This window comes from Sapajus apella, unplaced genomic scaffold (assembly GCF_009761245.1).
Source record: "Sapajus apella isolate SASKATOON/1434 unplaced genomic scaffold, GSC_monkey_1.0 scaffold12, whole genome shotgun sequence".
In the NCBI taxonomy this organism is placed as follows: Eukaryota; Metazoa; Chordata; class Mammalia; order Primates; family Cebidae; genus Sapajus; species Sapajus apella.
This window is the reverse complement of record NW_022436952.1, coordinates 16233752-16241789: the sequence shown is the minus strand read 5'-3', so window position 1 is coordinate 16241789 and position 8038 is coordinate 16233752. Positions and strand designations below refer to the sequence as shown.

The following is an 8038-nucleotide window of genomic DNA, read 5'->3' as shown; positions in this document are numbered from 1 at the left end:
TACTGGCCAGGACTCAGTTGCGCAGGCATGCCTACTTGCAAGGGATGCAGGGAAATGTAACCTTTAGGTGGTCATAGGCCCACCTAGAAAATTCAACTGGTGGCCGGGTGCTGTGGTGGCTCATGCCTGTAATCCCAGCACTTTGGGAGGCTGAGGTGGGTGGATCACCTGAGGTCAGGAGTTTGAGACCAGCCTGGCCAACATAGTGAAACCCTATCTCTACTAAAAATACAAAAATTACTGGAGGGGCTCTGCGTTCTGGAGTGGCACTGCTTGGGCTGGTGGCGGATTGCACGCTGCTGGTGTTGAGGCTGAGGAGAGCGACGAGAGGGTTCCACGTTTCTCGTCAGGATCCCCGCAAGCATGAGTGCTGCCAGAGAGTCTCACCCACACGGGGTGAAGCGTTCAGCCTCCCCAGACGATGATCTGGGATCTAGCAACTGGGAGGCAGCAGACTTGGGTAATGAAGAGAGAAAACAAAAGTTCTTGAGACTTATGGGTGCAGGAAAGAAAGAACATACTGGTAGTCTTGTTATAGGAGATCACAAATCAACATCTCACTTCCGAGCAGGGGAAGAAGACAAGAAAATAAATGAAGAACTGGAGTCTCAATATCAGCAAAGTATGGACAGTAAATTATTCAGGAAGATATCAGCGACATTGTGGACTTGGCTTCAGTGAGGTAGAAGATCATGATGGAGAAGGTGATGTGGCTGGAGATGATGATGACGACGATGATGATTCACCTGATCCTGAAAGTCCAGATGACTCTGAAAGCGATTCAGAGTCAGAGAAATCTGAATCTGAATGAATCTGCTGAAGGACTGAATCTGCTGAAGCACTCCAAGCTGCTGAGCACCCTGATGAAGTGGAGGATCCCCAAAACAAAAAAGATGCAAAAAGCAATTATAAAATAATGTTTGTTAAATCCAGTATTCATAACTCCCAAACACTTAGTCTTTGTATTAAAAGTAAGACTTATTGTTATAATGCACAGTGGAGGCCTGCTTATAGAGCACAGACCTTTGTATTATAATTTTTAGAAGGCCCTTTTAAATAATTACAAAGAGTGTTTGCTTTCAAATGCCATGGGTTACACTTTTATGGGCATGACTATAACCATTTTTGTAAAGAGTAAGAGTTGTATAAAATAAGAAATAAATACAGTACTCAACTTCCTTTGATATTATCATCATCAACCCTCTAATTTCATCACCTTATGGGGGAGACCTTTCTTTGTTTTATGATAGCTATTTCATCATTTCCTTCATATTTTTCTCTTATGAAAAATGTATTTGATACTATGATATGTTCATGAAAAGTATTCTTTTATGTTTGTTATAGTAGAGCTATTCATCATGGATATTTCTGCTGCCAGTCACAATCTAAATTAATTTTGGCAACAGATTAGGTACTTAGCTTCCTGTTACTAAGTCAGCTCTACTCTTCTGGACCGAAGCAACATGAGAACAAGTACTTTTCACACCTGTTAGGATGGAGTCACAACTGTCATACATTTGGAATATTATGCTCCCAACTAGTCTTTATATAGTTTGAATTACATTGTGTTAGATTTTTGATAAAATTTGGCCAATTTTTACAGAAGAAATTATTTCCATGATCATTTAGTCCTATCTATTTAGAAATATGTAAAATTGGATTTTTTTTAAGTAATATGTGACCAAAGTTAATTTTGTCCCGAAGGTCTAAATAAAGAGCAGTTTCCCATAAAAAAAAAATACAAAAATTAGCCAGGTGTGGTGTCAGGCACCTGTAATCCCAGCTATGTGGGAGACTGAGGTAGGAGAATCACTTGAACCCAGGAGGTGGGAGTTGCAGTGAGCCAAGATTGCACCACTGCACTCCAGTCTGGGTGACAAGAGCAAAACTTCATCTCAAAAAAAAAAAAAAAAATTAACTAGTGTGGAAGATCGCCGATACTGGAGCCAACAATGAGTCTTGGCCAGTCCCATCTCTCCTTGCCTTGTTCTGGTTACAGGATGCAGATTTCTGTAGGGAGCTATTCTCTTTCCTATGGCTATAGCCTTGGTGGTGCCATCAGCCAAGAGGCCCTGAAAAAGCTAGGTGATGGTCCACATTAGACCCATCAGATTGTCCTGCAGGGCCTTAAATTGCCAGCAAGTGATCCAAGATGGAAAATGCCTGGGGTGACTTTTCTCCTGATACTGGGAGCGCTGAAGAAACCGTCCATTCTCTCCTGCTCACTGGATCTTTGGACTACTCACTTTCCCGAGCTTTCCAAAGCCGGGTGCTGCAACGTATCTTTAATTCTATTAGTCACCCCATATACTTCCAGTAAATTTCTCCTTTTCTTGCTTAAGTTACCCAAAGTTCATTTATGTTGCTTGCAACTCAAAATCCCTGATTCTCCTCTGTTATGTCGTTAATCATGTACCCTTTACACACCTGTGTCTTTTTCATATAATTTTTTATTTGCACATAATTGTTGTACCTATTTTGGGGGCAGATGTGATGTTTTGATACCTGCACACAATGTATAATGATCAAAGCAGGATAATGGGATATCCGTCACCTCAAACGTTCACACTTGTGTCTTTAAAGAGATTAAACTCTCCGAAGTAGAGAGTACATTTGCTCACTCTGTGCACCTGCCCCAAAGATCAACACTCTTCCATTAGGGACTCTAAATGTTTGTGGAAAAAACAAATGAGAGACTCAATGTGAATCTAAGGACATGCTCTGTGAACTTGCAAAAGCCACCCAACTTCTTTGCCTCACTGTCCCCAGTAAAATCCCCATCACTAAGTGTTATATATAAGGGTGAGGGAAACAGCTCGTGTATTTCTGACTTCTCACTTCATTCTCAGAAATCAGAACAGAAGGAGCAGAATGTGTTCCATTGGAGAGCAGAACCTACTGTCAAAGTTATAACTACCGTTGATTTTATGATCCTTGCAGAATAAAGTTTTTCTAAAATTTACCTACTAATATGATGTCAAATTCACAGCCTCCCAATTTTTGAGTTTATTTAGCTCCCTAACTGAACTCATGCGTCAGATTAACTCAAATGATTGATCACCGCCTGGTATCCAGGGACCATAACAACATTTTCTTTCTCAGCTCTTGTCCCAGCTCATGGGACAGCCATGCTAACACTATGCGATTCTCAGTCCCTAGCCTTAGCTAATTTGGAACAAGAGGACGCCTAACCCAATGCACACCAATCAGATTCTCACAGGAAATTGTAATTGCAGTTGAGAGATACTGGTGTGAGTCCCAGATGCTCACAGGAAGACAGAGCATGTAAATACGACAGGGATGAGGCTTTTCTATCTGGCAGCCATTGTGTCAAAAACAAAGGAAGTCAATCTCTAGAGAAAGGGGACTCCGGAGGATATGCAGAGGAAACCAGAAAGAGAAACCTCGTGGTCCTAGGGAAAGAAAACCAAGAGAAGCCCATCCTTTCTGACATCTATGTAGAAGCCAAATCTGGTCTCCTGAGTGGTTCGTGGGATTTTTGCCTTTGAGTTAGTTCTGCAACATGCCTGAGTCCATGTACTAAATAATCCTTTGTCTTCCTGAGACACTCTGACATGAGGACTCACAACCAAAAGCCTGATAAAGACAGCTGCCCTAGATCAGGCCTCATCTTTCTAAAAGACTCTTGCCAGGCTTTCCCACTGGCCTCCCTGCCTCCAGTTTGTCCTGGCTCCAACGCCAATCCATTGTTCTCATGGGTTTCCAGACAAGCACACCGTGTTAGTGCCTGCCCCTGTATGCAGAACAGAGTTGGTGCTGCCATTGTTTTATTGTTTGGTTTTTGTTTGGTTTGGTTTTTTTTGAGGCAGAGTCTCACTCTATCCCCTTGGCTGGCGTGCAGTGGTGCAATCCAGCTCACTGTAACCTCCGCCTCCCAGGTTCAAGCGATTCTCCTGACTCAGCCTCCCAAGTAGCTGGGACTACAGGCATGTAACACCACACTTGGCTCTCTTTGTATTTTTAGTAGAGGCAGGGTTTCACCATGTTACCCAGGCTGGTCTCAAACTCCTCAGCTCAGGCAATCCACCCGCCTCGGCCTCCCAAAGTGCTAGGATTACAGGCATGAGGCACTGCCATTCTTAAAAAGCCCTGTTGCGAGCTAGCACTTGGCTGGTATCTGGGAATGTAGATGACAGAAGGGCTCCCATCCTAACAGACGTGAGCAGCTTACTCCGCCTAAAATGTTTGTGGGAACAATATGGTTTAAGCTAAACACCTGCTTTCCTTTTGGGAGTCTGGAAGTTTAGTGAGCATTAGATCAAGGGTGTCTGTGTGACCGTCCTCCAAATAAAATCTCTGGGCACTGAGTCTCTAATGAGCTCCTCTGAGAGACAACATTTCACACCGTTGTCTCAACCTGTGGCTGAGGCAACTGAGCACAACCTATGTGACTTCACTGAGAGAGGACCCTTGGAAGCTTGTGCCTGGTCTTCCCCAGGCTTCACCCAGGAAACTTTTCCCTTTGCTGGCCTTACTCTGTATCCTTCTACTCTGATGAATCATAGCCATGAGTGTGACTACATGCTGAGTCCCAATCATTGCACAAGGAGGTTGTCCTGGGGACTCCAGACACACCCTGCTCAAAACACAAGCACCCTTCAAGGATAAAGCCCACATCTTCGTTTGACACCAGGACCATTGTGAGCCAGCTCTGATTGACATCTCAGCCCCATCTCTCCTGTTCCCAACCTACCACCTTACGTCCCAATTACACCCCTGCCTCCATTGCTTACCACTGGAGGCACCTGTCTTTCATTCGCCAGGGCCCAGGTCAGAAAGCCCTCCTGGAGGATCCCTTCCTGGATCCCCAGGTATTTCTGCCTCATGCTCTATCCCGCTTTCTAACACAGATCCTGGAGTTCTAGAAGTTTCACCACACTCATGTTCCAATCAGGGGTAATTCCTGGAAGTCAGGGGCTCAGTTCATCTATGGTTTACATCCCCAGGGACAGGACAGTCCCCAGCACACAATAGGTGCTCAATAAAGGTATTTCGAGCTTTAGCCTCCATATAACAGATATCTCTCTTCTCTGAAATCAGGAAAATCAACACCCCTGACACCTGAGACATGTGGCCTTGCACACCTATGATCTTTTTTATAAAGACACTTTCATAAAGCACTTCCTTCAGCAGCACATACACTAAAATTGAAATACCGAGAAGATTAGCATGGTCCTGCTCAAGAATAATACGAAAGTTTGTAAAGCATTCCATATTTTTTTTAACTACCATGCTTTGGTCACTATACAATGTATACATTGAAACATTGGGCTGGGTGCTGTGTAATCCCAGCACTTTGGGAGACCAAGGCAGGTGGATCACAAGGTCAGGAGTTCAAGACCAGTCTGACCAACATAGTGAAACCCCGTCGCTACTAAAAATACAAAAAAATCAGCCGGGCATGGTGATGTGTGCCTGTAATCCCAGCTACTCAGGAGGCTGAGGCAGGAGAATCACTTGAACCCAGGAAGCGGAGGTTGCAGTGAGCCAAGATCGTGCCATTGCACTCCAGCCTGGGCAACAGTGCGAGACTCCACCTCAAAAAAAAAAAAAGGAAAAGAAAAGAAACATCATACTGTAGTCCACAGACAAGTACAATTATTACGTGTCAATAATAAACAACAAAAAAGATAGCCAAATCCCCTGGCTGGGTCTAGATTCCAATTCAGACTCAGCAAAGAATATGGAAAACCTGGAAGTGGGGGCCATGCACTGAGATTCCCTGATCTCCATTTTACATGAAACTCGCAGAGAAGTAAAGCCACCTAACCAAGGTTGCCCAGCTGGTGAGCGGCAGAGCTAGGACTCAACCCCAGAGCAGTCAGGTCTAAAAGTCCACCCGGTGGACACTGTTTTCGAATCATTGCTCAGTGTGTGCAGATCTGACCTGGAAAGCTGTTCCGTGAGCTCCGGGCCGGCCTGGGTCTCTGTCCCGCTCATCAGTGTTCTCCCCGAGGGCCATGACTCCAAGTCTCCTCTTACCCTGCTCCCAGCAGCTCGGGGCAGGGCGAACTGTTGATACCACGTTGACCCTCCAGCCCCTACTAATTCTCTCCTCCCACTTGAGGCTGCTCCCGAGAGGTCTGAAGGCTCTATTCTCCCAGGAGGAGCTCCGACTCTCTCCCAGCTTTAAGGAAATTCACACAAATTGAATCCACATGGAAAAGAGGCACTTTAGCCTCCTTCACTGCAACCTAAGAGCCAGCTGCAGGGTCTTGCACCCCAGAAAGCTCCAGGTTTCCTTTGGCTGAATCCTTTTGACATTTTCAATGGTAAAATAAATTTGATTTGCAGAAGCCATGAAAGAACCGAGGCGATGTGATTTCCAAAACGCACTGTGTTATTGGATATGATAAAAGACTGAATGAGTCAGTAAATGTAGCAGTTTAGTAACTGCTAAAAAAAAAAAAAAAAAAAAAAAAAAAAAAAAACCCATGTGGTCTGGTGGAGGAGAAGGAGGAGGAGGTTGTGGTGGATGGAGAAGGAAAGATTCATGCCTGAAATCATGCCCACACCCAGAACGAATCCCCACCCCCCTCCTCACAGACACAGGCAGGCACACGAATCCATGCCCCGCACTCCCATATACATAAACTGGCATGGACACAGACACGGAAATGCCCAGGCATGTCCAGGAACAATAGTAATAGCCAGTGCCAATCACTGGGCAGTGAAAATGTGCCAGGTACTGTGATGAGGACTTTGCAAACTTTCGTCTCAGTTACTATCTTCCTCATTTACACAGCTCTCCGAGATAAGTTATTATTCCCATTTTGCAGACGAAGAAACCGAGGCACTGAGATCTTGACTAACTTACACAAAGAGGTCCCAGGTAGGAAGCAGGGAAGCCAAGGTGAGAACACAGATTTCAGAAGCTTTGCTCTCCTTTTTAAAAACCACGTTTTCCTTTTCTTTTTAATTTTATTGAAATATAGTGGACATATCCTCAACTTCACACATTTGAGGTGTATAGTTTGATGAGTTGTGATGCCTGTGCATACTCATAGAATCATCACTACCATCAAGATAATGAGCACATCTGTCACCCCCAAAAGTTTTCTTGGGTCCTTGGGAATCTTTCGCTTCTGTCCCCATCCCTAAGTATACACTCTTCTGCTGTCTGTCACTGTAGATTGGTTTTCATTGTCTAGAATTTTCTAGAAATGGGTCACACAGTGTGTTCTCTCTAATGCCCATGATGTTCACTGTGTCTACACTGTGGGTGTGCTCGCACACACATACACAATGTCCACAAGTCCTCACCAGCACGCACCCCCACACACACCACATTTCCTCTTCATCTCCCCTTACATCCACTCCCGCACCCCCCAGGCACAAGGCGCTCATGTGCCCCCCCACCCCTCACTGCATCTCACAATCCATGCTGCTCCTTGAGAATAATTTTGCTTTATTAATGTGGGAAGTAGAAATTTCCTTTTTAAAGTTTCCTTTCTTGTTAAAAAAAAAAATAAGTGTGCACACATGCACACGAATGTTCATTGCAGCACTGTTTACAATAGCAAAGACCTGGAACCAACCCAAATGCCCATCGATGGGACAGGGAAAATGTGGCACATATACACCATGGAATATTATGCAGCCATCAGAAACAATGAGTTTGTGTCCTTTGTAGGGACATGGATGAACCTGGAAACCATCATTCTCAGCAAACTGACAGAAGAGCAGAAGATCAAACACCGCATGTTCTCACTCATAGGTGGGTGTTGAACAATGAGAACACATGGACACAGGGAGGGGAGCACTACACACTGGGGTCAGTTGGGGGGAAACAGGGGAGGGATGGTGGGGGGTGGGGAGCTGGGGAGAGTTAGCAAGGGGAGAGATGCCAGAGGTAGGTGATTGGGAGGAAGGCAGCAAATCACACTGCCACGTGTGTACCTATGCAACAATCTTGCATGTTCTTCACATGTACCCCAAAACCTAAAATGCAATAAAATAAATAAATGGGAAAAAAAATAAGTGTGCCAATAACTCTGTTAAGCCCTATCCCATGTAG

At 44.7% G+C, this 8038-nt stretch overlaps 1 non-coding gene and 1 pseudogene across 2 annotated transcripts; both read left to right on the top strand.

The window, feature by feature from the left end:
* Nucleotides 1-247: 247 nt before the first annotated feature.
* Nucleotides 248-1192, top strand: LOC116553055 (annotated as a pseudogene). Its single transcript, XR_004269613.1, has one exon. The product of XR_004269613.1 is annotated as a small acidic protein pseudogene (transcript).
* Nucleotides 1193-5138: 3946 nt separating this feature from the next.
* Nucleotides 5139-5241, top strand: LOC116553541. The gene has a single exon (XR_004269789.1). It is a non-coding gene; the product is annotated as a U6 spliceosomal RNA (small nuclear RNA).
* The last annotated feature ends 2797 nt before the right edge of the window (nucleotides 5242-8038 follow it).